The sequence below is a fragment of the Pelmatolapia mariae genome, linkage group LG5, assembly GCF_036321145.2.
Source record: "Pelmatolapia mariae isolate MD_Pm_ZW linkage group LG5, Pm_UMD_F_2, whole genome shotgun sequence".
Classification (NCBI taxonomy): Eukaryota; Metazoa; Chordata; class Actinopteri; order Cichliformes; family Cichlidae; genus Pelmatolapia; species Pelmatolapia mariae.
This window is the reverse complement of record NC_086231.1, coordinates 19,806,621-19,833,132: the sequence shown is the minus strand read 5'-3', so window position 1 is coordinate 19,833,132 and position 26,512 is coordinate 19,806,621.

Below are 26,512 nucleotides of genomic sequence, written 5' to 3'. Positions count from 1 at the left end.
ATTTGTATGTGTAAAAAAGATTTGTGTGTGCGTAAAAAAGATTTGTATGTGTAAAAAAGACTTGTGTGTGCGTAAAAAAGATTTGTATGTGCGTAAAAAAGATTTGTGTGTGTGTAAAAAAGATTTGTATGTGTAAAAAAGATTTGTGTGTGGACTTAGCCAAAAAACCCCTGCAAGTTACAAGTACGGATTTTTGACCCTATTTTTCTTCCTTTCATCTGATTGGTCAATGTCATGTCAATCACAAATGTAACAATCCAATCAGAGAACAGATGGGTTTGGCTGTCGGAGGGGCACTTTTTTGAACTGCAGGTCCTTGAAGGGTGATACAGTTTGAAGCTGGAGGATCTCTATATAAATATCCGATAGCAGCTAGGTCGCTAACTTTCAGTAGCTGTTGAAAGGATAAAGTTGTGGTATGTCAGTGGTTAGAAATACCATCATTACTTTAGGATTAGTTTAACACAAAGTCAGGGCTGACCCGGGACCATTGCTGTGAGTCACAGTGCGCAGCATAAAAGCCCTTTCACATCGGATGCAGGATGTGCTGCTAATGCTAACTAAAAGCAAAGGATCCAGAATTTCTTGCGCCGGCTGCTGGGCTCTGTGGGTTTTTGCAGCAGCTCTACCTGTACTAGATGCACTTGCTCCTTGTCGTTTCTATCTCTGACTTTATGTCCTCTACAAGAGTTTCGGGGTTTTTTGCTAGTTCTTCAAATGTTCAATAAAAACATGTATCCTAATTCATCACGAAGAAAGCTTTGTAATGGAGACTGTCATTTCCAAAACACTGCCCGCCCCCCCGCGGTCCGCAGCGCTTTTGAAAAGGCTGTGGAAGTCCCTGTATTAAGCACGTAGACCTGTGACACAAAAATCACCAAACTCAGACCACAGACTGTTTTCCTTCGTGGTGATGAAGGAAAACGCTGGGTTGGCATGTAAAAGGGCATTTATTCCCTTCAAAGACCTGCAGTTCAAAAAAAAGTGCCCCTCCGACAGCCAAACCCATCTGTTCTCTGATTGGATTGTTACATTTGTGATTGACATGACATTGACCAATCAGATGAAAGGAAGAAAAATAGGGTCAAAAATCCGTACTTGTAACTTGCAGGGGTTTTTTGGCTAAGTCCACACACAAATCTTTTTTACACATACAAATCTTTTTTACACACACACAAATCTTTTTTACGCACACACAAATCTTTTTTACACATACAAATCTTTTTTACGCACACACAAATCTTTTTTACACATACAAATCTTTTTTACGCACACACAAATCTTTTTTACACATACAAATCTTTTTTACACATACAAATCTTTTTTACGCACACACAAATTCTTTTTACACATACAAAACTGATTTACAAGTACAAAATATTTATGACCACATTTTGAGCCCATAAGATGGAAATCAGCCAATTGTGAGGAGAGCAGAGGACCAAAACTGTCAGAGTTGTGGGACAAGTGAAGAGAACACTGTTGGCATTATTGTTAGCATAAAAGATGGAAATTTAAATAAATGTTAAATTAAATTTTAAAATTGATCATTGCCTCCTGTGCATATATATATATATATATATATATATATATATATATATATATAGTGAATACCAGTAAAAAAAAATGAAGTAATGCACCCCTTTCAAGGATGCACCAAAGACCATCACTTTTCAAAAATAATAATAATAAGTAATACAAATAATATGAAAGTTACTTACATGTTAAAGATGGTGCTTGTGATCTTGAAGAATCTAAACGTGATAAGGAAATGAAAGAAAGTGCATGAGAAAAAAAAATACAAACATTTTCGTTTTTTCCCAGGATAATTCAATATAAAAGATTCTCTTACTAATGCACAAAATGAACAGTGTAATTAAAAGTTTGAAAGGCACTGCATGTGGTTATATGGTAAACTGACTAATTCAAGCAGCAAACACTAGCAGTGCAAAAATGTATCTAACTAGCTGACAGACTTTAAAGTCACAGGAAGATATATCAAAATGGTGACTTATGCCAGAACAAATGTCTTGACAGACATAATTCCTAAATTCCTTTAAGTAAAAAATTGATGACATAGTAATAAGTGGTCCCTAGTGGTTTTCAAATTATTACATGGCTTGTTAATTTTTTATTAAATTATTAAGAAGCCAGATGACTTCAAAACATTTACAAATTACTATAAAGCACTATCCAAACTTCAAAACAAGTGGCAAAATCTCCAAATTAAAAGTACTCGCAAACTATACAAATTTGATTATACTTAAAAATATCCAAAAACTAATTTAGTGGATTTTTTACCTGCTCAAGAATACATTAAACATGCACTATTTAATTGAAAAGAACAAAATTTTTGTACTTTTAGAAAGAATTATTAAATATTTGGGGATACTAGCCATAAAGAGGGTCTCGTACATTTACGGGCATCTAATTTCCTGGATTTAATGGTTTAAAAGTTTAATAGGTCTTTGAACTTGATAATAAAATTGAGTCCATTATTAACAAAAAGAATTAAAAAAGAGCAAAAAAAAATGCTTAATATATAATAATTGTTTTAAACTTAAGCTTTGTAAGTGTAGCAGATTTCATTATGTCTGTAATTTTTTATTTAGCCCCACAGTAGTAAAAGCCATAAATGGGAGTTAGATTTATTACTAGTATTTTTACACAGTATTCAGCTATAGTAACATGTTCTGCATTTTCCTACTTCACCATCTGATCTGAACAGCTGCACTCTCTTAATTAATTAATAACCTAACATTTCTCAGTAACCAATAACTAGATGGAACAGCACAGTATCTAAGAGATCAGACAGTGTTTGAGCTAAAGAAGCTGTGTGTTTCTTTTGGCGGCTTTTTGCACACTGATCCACCACCGTTTTCCTATAGTACAATGCATATCTGGTAACATTACCGTAAACGTGACCAGTAGGTTCACATTCAGATCAGAAAACTGTTTCAGCTGCAGGCATCTACTCCTGTAATTTAAACAATCACCTCATACACCTCATGTTTTACACCCCTATAAGGTGAGCTTGCTACACTGCACATGAATATTACGTGACATGGTATGACTAGCTCATGTTCAAACATTTAAGATACTGTTCAGCCATTTTGTTTACTGGGTAGTGCATAATGGCCAAGTTAGCTGAGCGGGAATCCACTAAAGCCAAAAAAATAATATATATATTTTTTAATTAATTACAAAGACCTTATAGGAAAACCTAAGAAACAGTTGCAGAAGCACAGAAAAAAAAAACTGCCGTGTATGTTATAATATGTAAATTCAAAAACTGTATAGAGAGAATGGCGCAATGAAAACAGAATAAGATAAGATAAATTTTTTCGAGTAGAATATAGGCAGTAAGAGTTTTGTAATTAACTTTAAATTATGTTTGCCAAAGACAATGCAGTAAATTAACCCAGTTCTACCTGCTAGCTAAGGATGTTATGCTTCTCCCCCTTATACCGTTTAGGACGACTATAGAAAGTTACTAAAATAACCATTGATGAAAACGTAGAAAACTTTAAGTATTTACCTTTGTCATAGTTTTCGATTCTTTGGTATCCTTTCGTCCTCCACATTTTCAAACACCAGGCAGAGAAAACGCGCAACTGACGAAAGACCGCGAAGACTAGACTAGGCGGTGCAATCTGCTCCTCCCTCTTTTTAAACGAGCCAATAGGAGCTGCTCACATTAAAAACAACTTTATTTAAAAAGTCATTTTACACCTGATACAAAAATTTTCATTCAAGTCAAACAATGCACAAGTTTAAAAGAACAATTTTATTTATTTAAGCATAGGGATGGTTAATATGTTTAAAAAATTAATACATAATATTTATCAAATAATTGTCACCCAAATCAACATCATAATAAAAATATAATTAATAAAATATATAATAATGATAAGAAGAATAATAACAGTTTACCTAAAAGCTCTTCTAACATTAGACTGCTTTTGAAAAGTTTCAATAGTGTCAATACACCATAAGGACAAAGGAGTTTCACAGTTGAAGTGTGACTGCTTTAAAGACCCCATTCCCTCTCCTTTCCACTAGTTCAAAGAAAATATAAATTATTTCTGGTTATATAATTTGAGATCACAAGTTTGAAGAGTAACATTTTAACAGATCGGTAATATACTTCAGGAGCTTTACTGGATCTGATTAACCAAAACTTCCAACTTCCATGTAGCTAACTGTCTTTTCTCTAATACAGTAGAGTGTCTCTGATCTACTAAAAATCCTCAATTGCATGTTTGCTCAAGTAAATAGTCTTAATTGTTTGAACAACCAGTAGTCCTTAATTTGCAAATGCCAAATGTGGATTTTGTCTGTGTAATTCACTTTTATCTTAGGTTTTTTAGTTGTATTTTTTGCTTTTCTTTTTTTCTACTCTTGTGTCCGTTTTAATAACTTATTATTGCTGCTGTGACAAGTGAATTTACCTAAGAAGAATCATGAAGTCCTTATTTTATCTTATCTGAGCCTCACCATGCAGAGCGCTGAAAGTTCAAATTAAGTACTTAAAATGAAATCTAAAATTAAAAAGTAACCAGTTTCAAACCAGTTATTTGGAATAGTGTGCAGAGTGTTTTGAGTAACATTGAATGTTCAAAAACATCAAAGTTCTTATAGTCTCACTTGACAGCTGGGTTGTAGTGTCTGATAACACATAACATCTTGAGGTCTCAACGTGGACTTTAAGTACATTCGTTAGCCAAGGCTAAATACTGAGAGGGTCAAAAATGAAGGGTAAAGAACATCTGACTGTACGTAAGGATAGCAAAAGTGATAGACTGAGGTTGTGCCAAATATGTTAAAATTAGGGTGATTCGTTAGAGAATGGTACCCCATGGGTGCCGTCTGCAGGTTATAAAAGAAAGTTATGTTCATACTTTCTTTTGAGATTCTTTTTACAATTTGACTTTCAGAACTCCCTGGGTTGTGTGCAATCTGTGATGGGCTTGTTTGGAATAAATCCTCCTTTATTCAAATAACACTTTCTCAGGCTCTTCACAGAAGAAGAATCCTCACATAAGCATGTGCTACCATTTTGAACCAATGTACACATTTACCATCACTGACCCAACTAGGACCTACATTGGATGCCCACCCATATGGATTTAATGTTAGAAACCCATGTGGGTCCCATATATACTAAACAATCTTGAGCCCATGTAAAATATATGCCCATATTAACTTAACATAACCCATTTGGGGCCCACATAGACATGTTTTCAGGGTCTGACTTGCATTTGCCCATGTGTGACACATATAGTTTGACCAGGTGGGCCCCACCTATGTCATCAGTACCAAAAAATATATACTGATTACCTAACTTTGCCCCACCTGGGGCACACAGCAAATGCTTTTCTTTAAATGACTGTGTTTGCCCATGTCTAACCCAGGTGAAAAACCCAAGTGGGTCCTACGTGTGTTTCCCATTTTGAACCAAGTGAAGTGTTTCCCATGTTTGACCCAGCCAGGACCTACTATATGTTTCCACTTGGTTTTGCCCATATGGCTTTCATGTGAGAAACCCAAGTGGGTCCCATATATACTAAACAATCTTGAGCCCACGTAAAATATATGCCCATATTAACTTAACATAACCCATATGGGGCCCACATAGACATGTTTTCAGGGTCTGACTTGCATTTGCCCATGTGTGACACATATAGTTTGACCAGGTGGGCCCCACCTATGTCATCAGTACCAAAAAATATATACTGATTACCTAACTTTGCCCCACCTGGGGCACACAGCAAATGCTTTTCTTTAAATGACTGTGTTTGCCCATGTCTAACCCAGGTGAAAAACCCAAGTGGGTCCTACGTGTGTTTCCCATTTTGAACCAAGTGAAGTGTTTCCCATGTTTGACCCAGCCAGGACCTACTATATGTTTCCACTTGGTTTTGCCCATATGGCTTTCATGTGAGAAACCCAAGTGGGTCCCATATATACTAAACAATCTTGAGCCCACGTAAAATATATGCCCATATTAACTTAACATAACCCATATGGGGCCCACATAGACATGTTTTCAGGGTCTGACTTGCATTTGCCCATGTGTGACACATATAGTTTGACCAGGTGGGCCCCACCTATGTCATCAGTACCAAAAAATATATACTGATTACCTAACTTTGCCCCACCTGGGGCACACAGCAAATGCTTTTCTTTAAATGACTGTGTTTGCCCATGTCTAACCCAGGTGAAAAACCCAAGTGGGTCCTACGTGTGTTTCCCATTTTGAACCAAGTGAAGTGTTTCCCATGTTTGACCCAGCCAGGACCTACTATATGTTTCCACTTGGTTTTGCCCATATGGCTTTCATGTGAGAAACCCAAGTGGGTCCCATATATACTAAACAATCTTGAGCCCACGTAAAATATATGCCCATATTAACTTAACATAACCCATATGGGGCCCACATAGACATGTTTTCAGGGTCTGACTTGCATTTGCCCATGTGCGACCCATATAGTTTGACCAGGTGGGCCCCACCTGTGTCATCAGTGCTAAAAAATATATTGACTATCTCACCTTTGCCCCACCTGGGGCCCACATAGACATGTTTTCAGGGTCTGACTTGCATTTGCCCATGTGTGACCCATATAGTTTGACCAGGTGGGCCCCACCTGTGTCATCAGTGCTAAAAAATATATTGACTACCTCACCTTTGCCCCACCTGGGGCCCACATAGACATGTTTTCAGGGTCTGACTTGCATTTGCCCATGTGTGACCCATATAGTTTGACCAGGTGGGCCCCACCTGTGTTTTCAGTGCTAAAAAATATATTGATTACCTCACTTTGCCCCACCTGGGGCCCACATAGACATGTTTTCAGGGTCTGACTTGCATTTGCCCATGTGTGACCCGTATAGTTTGACCAGGTGGGCCCCACCTGTGTCATCAATACTAAAACATATATTGATTACCATGTGGAGGTAAGCATCAACGACACAGTGCTCTCAGTTCTCACTCCTTCTTTATTCGTCTCCAACATCAACTGGACATATCGCGCCACAAAACAGAGGAACACACTTCCTCAACACTGGGTGTGAGTGGAGCCCTCTAGTGGTCCACCACACATGCCCCCCCCCGAACACCCAGCAGAACTAGTCCAGGACCCGGGGCTTAAGCAAACGGCCGGAACGGCTGAACCGGGGGGGTGGGGAACTGACAGAGGGCAACCCAGCCCGGAAGCGAGGCTGGCACTGGCGGTCAGAAAAAGCTGCAGGCGACTCGGACTCCGTTGATTGCGCGTCGCTCCTAGGGGAAAAAACAGAATCCATCAGCCCGGTGGCAGGTGGGCGGCCGCGGCGAGGGGCCTGGGCCGGGACCACCTGATCCTCTTGTATAACATGTGCAGGCTTAAGTCTGTCAACAGAGACAACCTCCTGCCGACCGCCAAAGTCCAAAATGAAATGTTTGCTGCCTGGTTTAAGAACCCTGTATGGCCCGTCATATGGTGGACGCAGCGGAGTCCTATGGGCATCGTGCCTGACGAAAACGAAACGAGCAGAGTCCAACGAACTCGGAACAAAAGTGTCAGGCAGGCAGTGGTGCACAGGACCGGGAACAGGAAATGAGTCTCTCGGGGGGCGAAAAGGCAACAAAGAGGCATCAAAACATGGGGGAGGGCTCTCAGGCAAGAATTCCCCGGGGACCCGGAGGGGCTGGCCGAGGACCAGTTCAGCCGGGGAAACCCCGAGGTCTTCTTTAACCGCGCTACGCAATCCCAGCAAAACCCACGGAAGACGGTCGACCCAGTCGCCACCTGTTAAGGAAGCCCGGAGCGCGGCCTTAAGAGACCGGTGAAACCGTTCGCACATCCCGTTAGCTTGCGGGTGGTATGCTGTGGTGCGGTGGACCTTGACCCCCAGGCCGTCAGCCATAGCAGACCAAAGCTCAGAAACAAACTGGGGGCCCCTGTCTGAGGTAACGTCAGCAGGGGGACCGAAACGGGAAACCCACGTCGACAAAAATGCTCTGGCCACCGTCGCCGCTGTCGTGGACGCCAGGGGTACCGCCTCCGGCCACCTGGTCGTGCGGTCCACCACAGTCAAAAGGTGCGTGAAACCCTGTGACTGCGGCAAGGGACCAACCAGGTCCACATGAACGTGATCGAAACGCCTACCGGGGATACGGAAAGCTTCGAGGGGTGCCTGCGTGTGCCGGTGGATTTTCGAGCGTTGGCATGGGATACAAACCGCCGCCCATTCTTTCACAGTCTTGCGAAGGCCCGGCCAAACGAACCTGGCGCTGACCAGCTTGACCGAGGCCCGGACGCCGGGATGAGAGAGGGCATGCACCGAGTCAAAAACACGACGACGCCACGAAAGGGGAACCACCGGGCGGGGGCGGCCGGTGGAAACGTCGCAAAGAAGGCGCGGACCGCCGTCCCACACCGGGGTGTCCTCCAGCACGAGGCCCGTTTTCGTTGACTAAAGGGCCAGGATGTCCGGGTCAGCACGTTGCTCGGCGGCCATAGCAGCGTAGTCGACGCCGACATACACCGGAGAAACCAACACACGTGACAGACAGTCAGCGACGTGATTGGACTTACCAGCCACGTGCTGAATGTCTGTGGTAAACTCCGAAATGGCCGCCAACTGGCGCTGCTGGCGTGCGCTCCATGGGTCAGAGACCTTGGACATCGCAAACGTTAAAGGTTTGTGGTCAACGTATGCAGTAAAGTTGCGACCCTCGAGGAAAAAATGAAAATGTCGTGTCGCGAGGTGCAGGGCCAGCAACTCCCTGTCAAAAACACTGTACTTGCGTTCGGCATCCCGTAGCGTACGACTGAAAAAGGCGAGCGGTTGCCAGAGACCTGAAACCCGCTGTTCCAACACCCCACCCACTGCCACGTCGGACGCGTCGGTGGTCAACGCGATCTCCGCCGACGGAAGCGGGTGTGCCAGCAGGGCGGCGTCAGCCAGCGCAGACTTGGCTGCGGAAAACGCATGGAGGCGTTCTGGCAGCCAGTCAACCGGATCTTTGGCTGTCTTACCTTTTAAGGCAGCATAGAGTGGCTGTAACAGGTGGGCAGCTCTGGGGAGAAAGCGGTTGTAAAAATTTATCATCCCCAAGAACTCCTGCAACGCTTTAACCGACGTGGGGCGCGGAAAAGCTGAAACGGCCTGGACTCTGTCGGGCAACGGAACCACACCTTCAGCGGAAATGCGGTGCCCGAGGAAATCCAGAACAGGCAACCCAAACTGGCACTTGGAAGGGTTGATGATCAGGCCGTGCGCTGCCAAACGCTGGAAAACCTGGCGCAGATGGGACTCGTGCTGGCTCGCCGAGCAGCTGGCCACCAATATATCGTCCAGATAAACAAAAACGAACGGCAGCCCACGCAAAACTGAGTCCATCAGCCGCTGAAAGGTCTGGGCGGCACCTTTCAGGCCAAACGGCATGCGCAAAAACTCGAACAAGCCGAACAGGGTAATGACAGCGGTCTTAGGAACGTCTTCGGCGCGCACGGGAACTTGGTGATACCCCCGCACCAAGTCAATTTTAGAAAAAATCGACGTTCCGGCGAGATTGGCAGAAAAATCCTGAATGTGGGGGATGGGGTAACGGTCATTCTCCGTGGCATTATTTAAACGGCGGAAATCTCCGCACGGCCGCCACCGACCGTCCGATTTGGGCACCATGTGAAGCGGAGAGGCCCATGCACTGTTCGAACGCTGTACAATGCCAAGGCGCTCCATGGCAGCAAACTCTTCCCGAGCGACGGACAGTTTCGCAGGGTCGAGGCGACGCGCGCGCGCGAACACCGGGGGCCCGACCGTGGGAATATAATGCTCAACCCCATGCTTCGTTACCGTGCCAGAGAAATCAGGGACAGACAGCGATGGAAACTCTGAAAGCAAACGCTGAAAAGCATCCCCGGAGGTCACTACATTAGCCCGAATTACGGGTTCGGCGGCCCGAGTAAAACACGGTAGGGAAGAAAACGAGAGAGCATCAATTAAACATCTGTTAGCAACATCGACAAGCAGTCCATGAGCGCACAGAAAATCAGCACCTAAAATAGGTACAGAGCTAGCGGCAACAACAAAGTTCCACTGGAAATCCCGGCCGTGAAAACAAACAGTCACCAACCTTTCCCCAAACGTTTTGATGGGAGAGCCATTAGCTGCCATGAGCTGCGGCCCACAGTTCGCTGCTAGTCCGTCGGCAGCGGTAGGGGGAAGGAGGCTCTTCTGGGAGCCGGAGTCCACGAGAAAACGTCTCCCGGAGCGCGAGTCCTCTATGAAGAGCAGCCTTTCTGTGTCGCCAGCGGTCGCGGCTGCTATGGCGCGCTGGCGGGTCCGTTTCCCTGGGCCGTGAAAGCGCAAGGCGGCAGGCAGCGACGCGCTCTGTCGCCAAAACGCTGATGGTAGAAACAGATGTTCTTTCCGCGGTGCCGGCGTGTAGCAATCCCTGCCGTCAGCAAGGGGGCGGATGCTCCGGGGGAGGCAGGTGGAGCAGTGGAAGGCGCCGCCGGCGAGTCCGTAGCCAGGGCGTGAACGTTGAAAGTGCGGCTAGCCAGGAGAATGCGATCCGCTTCTTCAGCCAGGGAGCGATAATCCTTCGCCGGCAGAAGTGGGGAGTTTGCGAGGACAGCTCTCACGGCGGCCGGTAGCTGGCGGAGGAAGAGGTGGGCGAAGAGGAATCCCCCGTCATCCGGCCCGAGCAACGATAGCATGTTCTCCATGAGCTCGAGCGCGGTACCGCCACCCAAGCCTGACAAGTTGAGGAGCTTTTCGGCTCGTTCAGCGTCGGAGAGGGCATAGCGCCGAAGAAGCAGCTCTTTAAGGGCGGCGTATTTCCCTTGGGCGGGTGGGTCCCGGAGGAGCGCCATCGCGCGACGGGTGGCCAGCGGGTCGAGCGAGGCCACCACATGGTGATACTTCGTGTCGTCAGACGAGATGCCGCGAAGGGCGAACTGAGCCTCCACGTGTACGAACCACGACGGGGGGTCATGGAGCCAAAAGTCCGGCAGTTTCAGCGCCACAGCGAACGTAGCTGCAACAGGAGGCGGAGGTCCGGCGGCCGCTGATGCCTCCATAGCGGAGTCTGCGTTATCTGCGGCCCGTTGCATGCTCGAGTCAGGGGTCACCAATGTGGAGGTAAGCATCAACGACACAGTGCTCTCAGTTCTCACTCCTTCTTTATTCGTCTCCAACATCAACTGGACATATCGCGCCACAAAACAGAGGAACACACTTCCTCAACACTGGGTGTGAGTGGAGCCCTCTAGTGGTCCACCACAACCTCACTTTGCCCCACCTGGGGCACACAACAAAAGCCTATCCTTAAATGACTGTGTTTGCCCATGTCTATCCCAGGTGGAAAACCCAAGTGGGTCCTACATGTGTTTCCCATTTTGGACCAAGTTAAGTGTTTCCCATGTTTGACCCAGCTAGGACCTACTAAAAGTGCCCACTTGGGATTGCCCATATGGGTTTAATGTGAAGAACCCAAGTAGGCCCCATACAAAAAGCCCAGTTTGAGCCCATGCCCACATGGAACCCATCCAGCCCGAGCAAAAACCAGGTGGGGCCCATATATACATGTTGGCTGGGTCAGTAATGGTGTGAATTTTTTCCTCCAAAGTGCTGATGCCCTCATGACCCAGCTTGTGGCCCAGAAACTCCACCTCCCTCCTCATGAAGTGGCACTTGTCGGGGTGCTGTTTCAGGCCTGCAGCCGCCACCCTCCCCAACACTTGTCTCAGGGCATCCAGGGCAGCATCAAAGGAGCTCCCGTGTACTAGAAGGTCATCCAGGTAGACCAGACACCGTTGCCGTGGGACACCAGCCAGCACACTGTCCATCAGCCTCTCAAAGGTAGCAGGAGCTACCAAAGACCAAAGCTCAGGACTTTGAACTGCCATAGTCCTCTGTTGGTGCAGAAGGCTGTCTTCGGTCTGGACTCAGGGGACAGTGGCACCTGCCAGTAGCCACTCCGCAGGTCCAGGGTGGAGAACCAGGAGGATCCGGCTACTAAATCGAGAGACTCGTCAATCCTGGGAAGGGGGTAAGAGTCCTTTTTCGTCACTTTGTTGAGTGGTTTGTAGTCCACACAGAAACGCATCCTTGGGTTGTTTTTCTTAGGCACCATCACCACAGCGGAGGCCCACGGGCTATCAGATAGCTCTATGATGCCCGCCTTCATCATTTCACACAACTCTCTGTCAGCAGCCTCCTGATGAGCCAGGGGCAGGCGGCGGGGGCGCACTTTAATAGGCTGGGCATCCCCGGTCTCAATGACGTGCTCCACCAAGTGTGTCAAGCCAACATCACTTTCTTTCAGTGCAAAAATGTCTCTAAACTCTTTTAGTACCTGCCATAGACTCTCTTGCTGCTGTGGAGTCAGCCCCTCACAGTTCTTTGACCAGATGCTCCTCACTGCTGAGAGCCTCTCCTCCTCCCCCGCTTGCTGTTCTGCTGGCGGGTCTGCGGGGGTCTCCGAGGTGGAGGTGGACGCTGCGGCAGATGCTGGGCAGACCGGGGGAGGAATAAGCTGCACCTTCTTCCCATCAGGGAGTATGAGGAAGCCTTTGCCCAAGTCCAGTACACCACCAATGGCTCGCAAAAAATCCAGCCCAAGGATGCAGGCGTCCTGCACGTCAGCCACCCAGGCAGCATAAGGCGCACTGAGGTCCCCCACCTTAAACTGGAACACTCCCCTCCCTCTAATTGGGGCCAGATCACCGGTCACAGTCTTAAGTCGCACATTAGTTGGTTGCACAGCAGCTCCGGTTGGGACGACATCGGGTCGGACCAGCGTTGCATTGGACCCCGTGTCCAGAAGGGCCGTACAAGACACCCCCGCAATCATCACTGGAACATGGCAAAAGTCGCCAACCTGGGTCCAGCCCACAGCGATGACCCGGGTGGAAATGGCGGTGGTGTGGGGATGTCGTTCTCCCTGGCCCGTGTACTCCCACCTACACGGGCCCGTGGGCATTTCCCTGAACCACTGCAAGCTTGGGGCACTGCCTGATGAGGTGTCCGACTTGTCCACATCCCCAGCAGCTCTGTGGTCGGCGGTGTGGGCCAGCCCGAGGGGAAGGTGACTGCAGAGAAGCCGTCTGAACCAAACTGCACAGGCCCGCTGGCATCTCCATCTGCTCCACAGGTGCTGACACAGCCCTCACCACATGTGTGTCATCAGCGCCCCCAGAGGATCCTGCAAGCATCTCCCTCTCCAACGCTAGCTCCAGGGCTGCACTGAGTGTGGCCGGTCGAGCAAGCTGAGTTTGCATACGGAGCTCTTTAGGGCTCAGGGCCTGCAGGAACTGGTCCCGAGCTAACTCCGCCTGCACTGACGGTGGCATGCTGTCATACGCCCTCCGGCAAAGACACTCGACTTCATGGGCCAAAATGCGAAGGGGCTCTCCTGGCAATCTGCGCCTGTTGTGGAACTCCGACCTCAGCAGCACCGGTTGGTTATACTGCCCGAAACGTCTCTGAAGTGCCCCAACCAGAGCATTATAATCCCCCCTTTGCTCCTCGGTCAGCAGCAGCAGGCATGCAGCTGCATCCTCACACAGGCACAAAGCCAATTGGAGAGCTTTATGTTCCTCAGACCAGCCAGCTGCAACAGCTAACAGCTCAAACTGTGCAATAAACAGTTCCCATGGTGTCTTGCCACTGAACTTAGGCGTTTTTATGTTCGCCGCAGCTTGCTGGGCGCCGCCATGTTTGTTTACATCACGTGACGGCGCGCCAAGCGAGGTCGACTCCCTCCCGCCGGAATCGCGGCCACGGTGCGAAAAGGTCCCGAGCCTACTCAAACCTGGAGAAAATCCAGCCTCAGCAGACAGCCGCAGCGCCGTTTCCCTCACTCTATGGGCAGGTGAGCGCGGACGAACCTCCCTCTCCTCCCTCTCCTCCGTCTCCCTCTTAATCTTGTCCGGCAACATCCTCGTGTCTTGTGACGGTCAGCGTCGCCAGCAACAGGGTGTCGGGCGGTTTAGGTGGTCGTTCTGCACTTCTGACACCAGTGTAACGAGCTCAGGAAAGGAGGAGACAGAGGTTTCGTTCGGTCTTGCTTCCCGCCGGGTTGGCCAGGGAGCACAACCGTTTATTAGGACGAAGAACACTGCCGCGAGCTAACTGCTCCGCGGCAAAAGCACAGCCACAACAACAACAACACACAGGGCGCCCTCTGACCCCGGAAGGACACACCGTCGCAGCAAGAGGGCGTCACCTGTCACCATGGTAACATAACATTTAACCATCGTTACAATATAATACATCTATATATACACTGTCAAAGATACTTGTCTTTGAGTGAAGATTTAAGGTGATAGGACATATAAATGACTGCAACTTGAATCTTTACTGAAGCTCAGTATTTGACACAGAGTTCACTCACATGAATTTCACTCACATGTGCTGTACCAGTGTACCTGCACATGTGATGTGACAATAGAAGTGATTTGATTTGAGAGTTCAAACTCACTGCTGTAATAACTTATAATGATTAATATAATAACTATAATATTGGCCATATCATATTTACACTGACTTTAGTCTCATGAACAACATTAGCTAATTGTTATTTACTAGCTAATCTTAAATGACCGTTCAGTACAGATATGAAGACCAACAATCATGTTTTACAGTCCTGTGGTCTCAGCCTCAGATACTTATTAAATCACACAAAGCACGTGTAGAAACAAACACACGAACAAAATATGTTCTCCTTCATTTCTGTCAAACAAAGCTGTATGAAACGTTTCCAGCGGTTGGTGTTATGGTTGCTAGGCAACCTGGGCAGCGTGACGGAGGATAGACCGTCCCATTTCACAAGCCTCGCACTTCCGGCCTTAGCGGTCTTTGAGTACGCGGCCCTTGAGGATCGTTGAGGCTGCGTACTTTAAGGCTGCAGACCCTGAATTGGGATACAGCCTGTGTTTGTTCCTGCCCTGTCTCGTTATGATTATCTGTGTCAGCTGTGTTCCCCGCGTGTTCCCATGTCCCTCGTTATCCCCCTGTGTATTTATGTCCGCGTCTCCCTCAGTTCTGTGTCGCGTTCTCCCTCATGGCTGTGTTTCCCTGTGTTTCCTTGCGTTTCAGTTAATCATTTCCCAGTTTAGTTTAGTTCTCTGTTTCTCCTGTACTCCTGCAATAAAGCAGTGCTTTTGAGTTTATTTCTCGTTTCTCCGTGAGTTTGCATTTGGGTCCTCACCTGCCTCCGTTATGCAGCTGAATCATGATATATATTCCTTTATATTATTGAAGGTGGCATATAGGCTTCTGCTAATAAAAATAAATTGATTACTGATAATTATTTTTCCGTGTTGATGGTGTGTTTAAACTGTTCATCAGTGAAGTAACAGCAGTTATTGCTGATGATGTAGAAGAAATTATTTTCCGAGTCTATATCCTTTTCTAAGTCTAGAACATTATGGTCTCTGTCTTGAAATGTTCTTAGTTCCAGATTAAACAGAATTCCAATGAATCATATTGATATTGTTGCCGGATGAAGATGAAGTACTTTCAGACTGTGCCTTGTGTTGTGAGTCCCGTCCCATTCATACCTCCCGTGTAAGATGAACATGTCGACATGTCATGGTTCTGGGTCATTTTGACCCAGCATTTTCTGTTTCTGGTATTTGGTTTTTTTTTCTGTATTATGGTTTATTTTCTGATTCTTTATTTTTGAATATTTTAATCCTAAATTTCAGTGTTATTCTTGTTAAGATTTTGTTCTTAGGTTCAGTTCAGTGTTTAGTCTGTGCCTGTCATGTTTCCTGTTTTACTTTGAAGGTCCGTGTCTCATGTTAGAATCAGAATCAGAATTGTGTTTATCTGTTCAAGATGCAGGTAAAGATGGGAGCCTGCTGTTCAGCACAGGTTTTGAGGCAGGAGGGTGAAACAGCATCTGGTCCGGGGGCTTTCCTTGGCTTCTGTTTTTGAAACAGTCGGCTCACATCCTGAGTATGTATTCTGAGTTTCAGGGAGGAAGAAAGGGGTGTGAGAGGTGTGATGAAGGTTGTTGAGTCTGGATTGGGGAGGGTGGTGGTGGTCATTAAGTCTGGATTGGGGAGGGTGAGGGGAGAGGGGGAAACAATGTCTCTGAGGAGGGAAGGGTGAGGGGTGAGAGTCTGTCCGTCTCAAACCTGCAGTAGAATGTATTTAACTGGTTGGCCAGGTCTTTCTTTGCTTCAACAGTGGGGGGGTGATTTCCTGCAGGCCCCTCCACACTGATGCAGGGTCGTTGGCTGAGAGCCGTTCTTTCAGCTTCTGGGAGTAGATCCTTTTATCTGCTTTGATCTCCTTGGTCGGTGTGTTCCTGACATGCTTGTACAGGGGCCTGTCACCACTTCTTTAGGCTTCCTCCTTGGCCTTACGAAGGTGTTGGAGTTTAGGAGTGAACCAGGGCTCTAGACTAACTTTAAAAAGTTAGGCGTACCGGCACAAAAGTTAGGCGCACTCAAATTTTTCAACCGCATTGCTTAACACCGCAGTTTTACATGTGCACTTTTATGGGGGGGAAGTTGCAGTCCATACAGACAATATTCATTTCTAAATTATTAACTAACAATCTTGTGCTTAAAGTGCTTTGTCAATATTGTAGAAAATGTTAAACTTAATCATCATCTTGGCTCCTCTGACGACCTGTTTGCTGTTGCATGCTGCTGAAAGGCAGTGGGGAGAGGGGACACTTGGGCAGTGCATTTATTGCAGCATAAAATGTGTTTTCTGGATACACTGTGCTATTTCAGCATTCAAAGATTGATGGCACCGTGTCAGAGCACTGGCTATGAATTTCAGACGGATCAGGCCTTAACTTAACAAAAAAGTTATCAATAGTTCTTTTCATCTTTTCTTATTACCCACAGCTACATCCACTTCTGTCAGGCCTAGGCTGCTCACCAGGGCTGGGTATCATCACTGATTTCTATAATCTATTTGATTCCAGTTCTCAAAGTCCTGATTCGATTCAATTTAGCCTCAGACAGTCAGAAATATTATAATTCTGATCATTTATCAGTACTGATACATGTGAGACTTCATCAGAATTGTGAACATCACAGCAGATGCCTTTAAGTCAAAGTAACTGAGAATAAAATACAGAAAAACATGAAGGAGATTTTTCTGACCTGGCTTTTTATAGCAGATAACCTTAAAAATATTCTGCAATATTCTGTAATTTTGCATAATTTTTAAAAGTTTAAATTTCTTCAGTATTGAACAGCAGAAATTAGGCTTTCTTGTCCGAGGTCATTTAAGTGAAATAAAAAGAAAAAAGAAAAAGACAGCGGCCGACAGCGCTGTAAACAACGGTAGACTGGTGGGTAATAAGCGAATGAATAATGCAGAAAACAGATTTGAGACGGGAAACTGTTCTTGAAGTACACACAGAGAGAGAGAGAGAGAGATAGAGCTGTGCATGAAGTGTGATTTTTATCGTGGTGAGACAAAACCTGCAGCTCAGAATCAGCGCAAAAAGACGTAAACACAGAGCGGACCCGACGCATCAGAATCGCTGAGCTCCGACAGCGTGTCCGTCTACGGGCCGTCGGGTGAGAAAGCCGAGAAATGACAAAGCTGATTCTGATGCGTCGGGTCCGCTCTGTGTTTACGTCTTTGTGTGGAATCCGTGTACCTGCTCTCATTTGCTGTTTGGTGGTTGTTGAAATAGTTTTGTGAGCTTTAATCTGAGAATCTGGCGTTTATATTTAAAAGTCAATTTAGGATTTAATGAATCGATATCGCTTTATTCAAGCTACTCACCTCCCTCTTCCAACTGCACTTTCAACTGGACCACGGCCAATCAGAGGTGCCGCCCCTGTCTATCTCTGATTGGTTTAGTCCACGACAGTGGAATAATGTGTGTCTGTTGTTGACCACACGCAGAGTTGCAGAGATTTATTTATTTATTTTTTTGTTACCCGAACAGTTGGTCGCACCGGTGCGACCAAATATTTTTTTTTAGTCGCACCACTGAAAAATTTGGTCGCATTTGCGACCAAATTGGTCGCACCCTAGAGCCCTGTGAACCATGGTTTATTTTGATGCATTCTCAATCATCCAGGAAAATAAATCTCCAAAAGTTGATTCTGTTCATCTGGACGTAACGTTTTGTGGGAGAAACGTTTCGTCACTCATCCAAGTGACTTCTTCAGTGTCAGTTGACTGCAGGTTTCCCTAATCTTATAAACAGTACATTTGCATAATGACTGAAACCAGCCCACTGAGGAACAATGGGCTGGAAGGTCAGTTCCTTAATCTTAATTATGCAAATTCTCATGACCATTGATCAGCAACCACTGACCAAAACCCACTGATCATAGACCACTGATCAATGGCCATGAGTACCAATTTTGTCACTACTCAGTGACGAAAATACTTACGAGCCCCTGAAACGAGACCCAGGAAGTGGCTACAGGAAGAGGGTGATAGACTGTCTGAAGCAGTTAGAACAAGACAAGGCTATTGACCGGACCTCATACCACAGGCTATACCCAGGGGAGTCTACACCAAGTCTGTATGGTTTACCGAAAATACATAAACAGGGTGCACCTTTAAGACCGATTGTCTGCATGATCAACTCTGTCACCTATAACATCTCCAAGTTTCTGGCTTCGATCCTCAACCCGCTGGTGGGCAGCTCTGAACACCACATCCAGAACACCCTGGATTTTGTTGAGAAGGTGAGACATGTCATTATGGAGGCAGATGAAACCATGGTCTCGTACGACGTTACATCTCTTTTCACTTGCATCCCAGCCACGGAAGCGTTGGAGGTAGTCCGTAAGAGATTACAGGATGACACCAACCTCAGCAGCAGGACCACTCTCAGCATCGACCAAGTGTGTTTGCTTTTGGAACTGTGTCTTCATTCCACCTACTTCACATACAAGGGTCAGTTCTACAGGCAGAAACATGGGTGTGCCATGGGCTCCCCAGTTTCACCCATCGTGGCCAATTTGTACATGGAAGAAGTGGAAAAGAGGGCTTTGCTATCCTACCCTGGAACACCACCAAGCCATTGGTTCAGGTATATGGATGACACCTGGGTGAAAATTAAATCTCAGGACATACCACAATTCATGGTTCACATTAACTCGGTGGACCGACACATCAAATTCACCAGGGAGGATATGAAAAGTGGCAGGTTAGCCTTCTTAGACTGTGAGATTTCCATCAGTAATGGGGGACATCTGAAAGCTGACGTGTACCGTAAAGCTACGCATACGGATCAGTATCTAAGGTTTGACTCTCATCATCCACTGGAGCACAAACTGGGTGTCATCAGGACGCTACAACACAGAGCGAACACCATCCCCACTGACACAGCGGCCAGGGAGGCAGAAGAACAGCACATCAAGAAGGCCCTGAGTAAATGTGGTTATCCCAGCTGGACTTTTGTCAAAGCTGGAAAGACACCTAAAGAAAGCTCCAGCCGATCCAGGAGAGAAGGACAACCGCTGCCCAAGCGAAAACCTGTAGTGATCCCATATGTGTCAGGAGTATCGGAGCGGTTGAGACGCATTTTTTCTAAACACCGGGTCTCTGTGGCTTTTAAACCCCAAAATACGCTGCGCCAAAAACTGGTCCACCCCAAGGATCGGGTCCCCCGACACAAACAGAGTAACATAGTGTACGCTGTTAAGTGCCAGGAGGATTGCCAGGATTTATACATCGGGGAAACCAAACAACCTCTGGCGAAGCGGATGGCACAACACAGAAGAGCCACCTCGTCAGGCCAGGACTCTGCAGTCTATTTACACCTACAGGCCAGTGGACACTCTTTCAAGGATGAGGATGTACACATCCTGGACAAGGAGGAACGCTGGTTTGAGCGCGGAGTCAAGGAGGCCATTTATGTGAAAAGGGAAAGACCATATCTGAATTGAGGAGGGGGCCTAAGGGTACATCTTTCGCCATCTTACAATGCTGTGATTGCAGCCATTCCCAACTCTCTGTGAATGGTACTCATGGCCATTGATCAGTGGTCTTTGATCAGTGGGTTTTGGTCAGTGGTTGTTGATCAATGGTCATGAGAACTTGCATAATTAAGATTAAAGAACTGACCTCCCAGCCCATTGTTCCTCAGTGGGCTGGTTTCAGTCATTATGCAAATGTACTGTTTATAAGATTGGGGAAACCTGCAGTCAGCTGACACTGAAGAAGTCACTTGGATGAGTGACGAAACATTTCTCCCACAAAATGCTACGTCCAAATGAACAGAATCAACTTTTGGAGAAACCATGGTTTATTGGGGGTTTTTTGTGCAAAAGGTCTTGGTTGGCACACACACATCTTCACAAAAACTGATGTATGATGTCACAGTGTCTGTCAGCTCATCCAGGTTCTCAAAAACAGTCCAATCAATGCAGTCAAAACAGTTCTGCAGTTCCTGCTTTGCTGCATTAGTCCACTTCTTCACAGTTTTGACTACAGGCTTGGCACGTTTGAGTTGTTGCCTATAAACTGGAATAAGATGGACCAGGCAGTGATCAGAATGTCCCAAAGGTGCCCGGGGGACAGAGCGTTGGGCATCTTTTAAAGTGGTGTAACAGTGATTCAGTGTGATGTTGTCCCTGGTAGGGCAGTCTATATGCTGTCTATATTTAGGTTCGTGGTTTAGGTTTGCTCTGTTAAAATCCCCAAGGACAATTGTAATGGAATCCGTGAATTTCCTTTCCAGGGTAGTAATCTGGTCAGCCAGCTCGCACAGTGCGTTGTTCGCGTTGGCCTGAGGAGGGATGTAAACTCCAACCAGCATGAAGGAAGAAAACTCCCGCGGTGAATAAAATGGTTTGCAGTTAATGAAAAAAGTTTCTAGAGATGGGCTGCAGTATTTCTGTAACACTGTGACATCAGTACACCAACCTTCGTTAATGTAGAAGCAGACTCCACCACCCTTTGTTTTCCCTGAAACCTCCGTTCCGTGGTCCGCCTAGTGAAGCTGGAAGCCGGGCAGATTTAAGACAGCATCTGGGATTCGCTCACTGAGGCAGGTTTCAGTGAAGCAGAGGATAGCAGAGCATGCAAAGTCCTTGTTAGTCTGGTTTAAAAGCAGTAATTTGTTGACTTTGTTTGGAAGAGGACGGAGATTTGCGAGGTAAATGGAGGGGAGTGCCGTGTGGAATCCTCGCCAACGCAGTTTCACCAGCGCGAGTCCTCCATCTGCCTCTCCTCCGGGAGCCACAGAGGGCTGCTGTGCCTCTGACTAAAATCTCCGAAAAACGTTTATGAAAAATGGATAAGAACTATTTTGTAACAACTGCCTGATGTTTAGCAGTTGATCTCTGGAGAAAGTGATGTGATCTGAGTGACCAAAAGCACAGACAATAAACAAAGACAAGAAAAGTGCGAGAGAGCGCAGTACCGAGGATGCCATCCACGGCGCCATCTTTTGTTCTTAGTGTGTCCAGTTTTACTCTCCCCTGTGTTGTCATTATGTTTCATTCGAGTCAGCTGTCTCCTCATGTGTCTCCACTTCTCCTGATCAACCCATGTGTGTATTTAAGTCCTCAGTCTTCCTGTGTTCAGTGTGGCATCGCCTGTGTTTCACTCCATGTCTGGTCATAGTTTTTTTGTCACAGTTTATGTCATGGTTCTAGGTCTTACTTTCCTCAGCTTTCCTCAGTTGATTCAGTATTTCATAGTTGTTCATAGCTTTTCTCAGTTTCCATGTCTTCACGTGCAACTAGCCAAATAAAGGTTTGTTTGGCTTTCACCTCTCCTCTGTCTGCTCTTGGGTCCTCTAAACAAACTCACACACGGTCTGCCCCCGCAGACCTTGATAGAGCATCAGTATTTGTCCAGCTCCTCAATATTTCTGATGACCAATGTTTTGGCTTGTTCCGGTGTTCCATTGGGTTTAATGAATACTTTACAGTTTGTGGTGCATGTATTTTGATCGTCACCTTCCTCGGCTGTCAGTACTTTTTCGGGCCCATGTTGAGAGATGCTCTCGTAGCATTACCCTGATGACCCGCTAGCTAGTTTGCCACTTGCAAGCAGTAAAGCGCTATACAAATACAGGCCATGTACCATTTACCATTTGCGCCCTTTGTCTAAAATATTCCATGGAGCGATGATTTAAATTAAGCAGGGGTAACCAAGTTTGGTACTAACATTACATTGGTTCTGGTCCGAAATCAGAGCTTCATTTTGTTTTCCTTCGCTTCATTGTGATTTTAGTTCCTGCTTTTCATCCAGTTCCATCGCTCTCATGACCTCATCTGTGTGCAGTCCACCTTGTTTGTGTGTGTGTGCGTGTAGTCTTCCATCTTGTCACATTAATTAATTTCAACCATTAAAGGTCTGCTTTTTGTGTATTTTACTTACTTATTGTTGTACATTTTGGTCTACTCTCCATCAGTCTGTGACAAAAGTACTCAAGACACACAAATACAGTAAAACAGCACCTTTTAAGTCGTGTTGCATGTCCTGCACATTCATGGTTCCCCATACAATGTATCATTCTAATGTTGGCAGTTTAGGGAATTTTTACATTCTCCTTCTTCTCACTGAGCTGAGGGGTAAAATCAGGACTTAGGCGCAGACACTCTTAAACTATCGAGAGATTTTATTTTAAAATGAATAGTGCAACAATTGTCCAACACAAAATCCACAGTAGTGAATCTCCTCACTAGTTTCTCCTCATATACTTTCTCTCAGTCACAGTTCGCTCACCGCTCCCATGGCAGGATTACTTCACTGGTATCTGCAAACAGAAGTTGGAAGTTTTACAGGTAATGGAGCAAACAACAAGCATTTACACTGACTGTTTGTAGTTCAACATTCCAGCAAAGACTGAAACTTTATAAAAGTGTCTGAGTTAACTACCATTAAAGTTGAACACCTACTTTGGCCAGCCCCTTCATAACCACATTGCAGTTTTTGTCAACCACGCATGACAAATGAGCACAGTTTCAAAATTAAGTGTCTAAATGTTTAAGGAAATATATTTGAGGTAGGATCAAAAAATAAATGCATGAAGCAGCTTCTGTGGTGTAGAATTGGGCCTCTATTTGTGAGGCAAACACACCACAGCTATCTGTTACTCATTCTATTCAAATCATTACAGTCTGCATACTCAGACTGTTAAGTGTTAGAGTTTTATAGCTTGTAAAGCTCTAAACTTGTTGAGTACACCTTGGTTGAGATCAAGGTTGAATCATGGAAGCTTCTACTGCACTGTCCTCTGTGATAAACATGTTAGAATCAGAAAAGAGTGATGTTATCTGCTGACATGAGTTTTAAAATTACGGTTAAAACAAAACAGGCTAAGATGTGAACTGTGAGGTAATCATTTTCAATACAATTGTCTATGATGACATTATGTGTTAGCACCACAGGTGACAAGTTTTGCACATTAATTGCATAGCAACAGAGAAACAAACTAATGACTTTGTGTGCCCCACTAATATGGGAAACCAGCAATAAGAGTAAATGTATGAGTGGGAACTGAAGCCTCAGCAGCAGACGTGATATATAAATACACTCATCTTGTCATCTCTGTTTAGCTTTACCTTTCGTTCTTTGTAGCTCTGTGGCCTTTGTGTGTGATTATTAACGCCACCTGTGGTTTTCCTGTGAACCAGCTCTGCAAAATGACAAATGAACTTGTAGTAGTAGTAGTCTGTAGTCAACATTGGATAGTCACAGTTTTCAGCTTCATCATGGCTGAATGCCTGTGAATTCCTTGATCTCCAATTTGAACCTCTGTTGATTTTGGTATTTCTAATAGCATACAAATAAATACAGATTCACATTTAAAAACCAAATATAGGCCATTCATTTTTCATGGCTGTTGATTTTCTGTTGTGTGTTGTTACAGTGAGTGTTGATTCTCTGTGTCTTTGTTAATGTATTGAGAAACTGCAGTGTGGAGATTAGCTCAAGAACAGTTCATAGAGAGATTCATGTAATGGGTTTCCATGACATAGCTGCATCTTATATCACCACTTACACCACTACTGGACTCTAGAGCTGTGGAGACATGTTCTCTGGAGTGAATGAGTTTGGCGGTTGCAAGAAGAACGATACTTGTCTGATTCCAATGTTACACATCAACAACAATATCAGTGTCTGACCTCACAAATGCACTTCAGTAAGAATGTTCAAAAACTCTCATAAAAACACTCCTAGACTTTGTGGAAAGCTTTCCCAGAAGGGTTGAAGCCATTTAATCTGCAAAGGTTGAGCAAACATCATATTAAAGTATGTGGATATGTACTTAAGTAAGCTGGAAATTTTACTTCTTAGTTTGACTGAAGTCAAGTCTACGATAGTGCAATGTCTACAGTGACTGTAGATGGACGGTTACGTCTTTTCATTGGCCCGGAGTCTATGGTGACCGTAGACTTACTGACCTTCTTTGAATCAGTGTCACAATAGTCCTAAGGGCACTGACAAAACATACAACTATATATAAATAAAGTATATAGAAAGAGAAGCATGTTTGACATGTTTTTTATTAACACACAAATAGCATTCTCTGCCAAAAGGCTCAGAAGACACAACTATACAGAAACACATAACAGACCAGAACCAAAGAAGCACTGTGTACAAGCAGGTGACAAAGACAGTTTTGTGAAGTATTTGTACAACACATGCCTCTGCAACAGCTTCAGTGTTTCCTGGAATTGATTCCGAAACACTAACAGAGCTATTATCTATCTGTTATGACAGTCAAATTTCCCCCAGATAGTCTTGGTTGAGTTCTCGTGACTGTGAAAGCCACGGTATATGATCACATCATTTTCATAATCAACTTTTCAGTGAACCCTCTTCAGATACTTAGTCACCGGACAAAGTTAATCTCTCATAGCAACTTTGTACTGATTTTCGACTATTTTCCCTTTGACAAGTGGACCCTAACATGGCACAGTGCAACAATGTCGCTCTGTGTAGGGGGTTAAGAGTTCAGGGTATGCCTTTAATTTCTTGCCTTTCTGTAAATGACAGTGCAATGGTATGAATAATCCTTCACATTTTACCAGTATAAAAGTAAAACAATTACATGGTCACATGGAGACACCTCTTATGGCTAGTCTTTGCAAATCATAATAGCACAGAGAAAAGAAAGCAATTCATTCTCAATTTCTGTTAATTTTAGGGTATTTTCCAATCAGTTATGGTTCAAAAGAGCCAAAGGAAAATCCTCATCAATGTAGGAGTAAAGACTAGATGCTTTTATTGTATATACACTGATAATGCTCATTCTAAACCAGTAAAAATAAATGAATAACACATTGGGGTCATGCTGAAAACAACAGACAGCAGCCGAGGCTTCAGGTGGGATAAAGGAGCTGGAAACATTGCCTGATAAAGAAAAAAAGACAATAGACTGAATGAAAAACAGAAGTCTCCTTCATTGCACATTTTGGCCAATCAGAAACCTCCTTTGTTCATTTGAGACTTTTGACCAATCAGAAATCCCTTTCTTTCCCCAATCACCGATCAGGACAAATTGCACTACTGTATGGTCCATCCCTGTCCATTTTTCGGACCATAAGGCACACTGGATTATAAGGCGTACTGTCGATGAACAGGTCTGTTTTCATAAATAAAGCACATCAGATTATAAGGGGCATTAAGCGAAAAAACAAACAAACAGTCAAATAAGTCAAACTTTACTCAACTCATTCTTCTTGCTTCCTCCACTTCCGTACCATTGATTCATTAATGTTGAATTCTCTCACAGCTGCTCTATTCCCATGTTCTACTGCGTGACTGATAGCCTTGAGTTTGAAATTCTCTTCGTAAGCATGTGTTATGGAAATTTTAACAATAACCTGCAACACACCCAGTGCACTCAATTTGAAGTGGTTTAATAAACACGTTGCAATGTGGAGAAAATATTCACATCAAGCACCAAACAGTTTTCTGAGGATGGACACCACCCTGAACTCTTTTATACCTTCCCAGAACACTCTCAAACAAAGAACATTCCACAGCCTCTTATATTTCTCTATACCTTCAGTCCCATCCTTAAAACCTCCTCCCTCACAGAGAGAATTATGACCTTGTTTTCTGCCGTCACCTAAGGATTTACATCCCTGATAAGCAGTCTATCTTTTAACGTCTCCCACTACAATGGCCTCACTGTGTGTGTAGAGCATAAGGCACACTTGTAGTGCACATGCATACAACTGAGTGACAGGAGTGCTCTTGCTATACTAAAGTGATATGATTAAAATATCTGATTAATACATGATGAAAGAAATCTGCCACCACACATGTCTCTTAACAGGTGCCATTTGGGGGTCCTTATACACACACAATACGGTAATATTATACTGATGTACAGTATGTATTACTCAGTGAGACTCCTGACTACGGTAGTCGTAATGCTCCAACAATCCATCAAGCGGTGCGGCTTCGTAGCTTACCAAAGTAGTACTAAAACATTTTTTGACAGATTTTAAAGTGCCACATAAAATCGGTTTGAGGTCAGTAAGAACAACCAGAATTCATACATAAGGCGCACTGGATTATAAGGTGCACTTTTTTTTGAGAAAAAAGG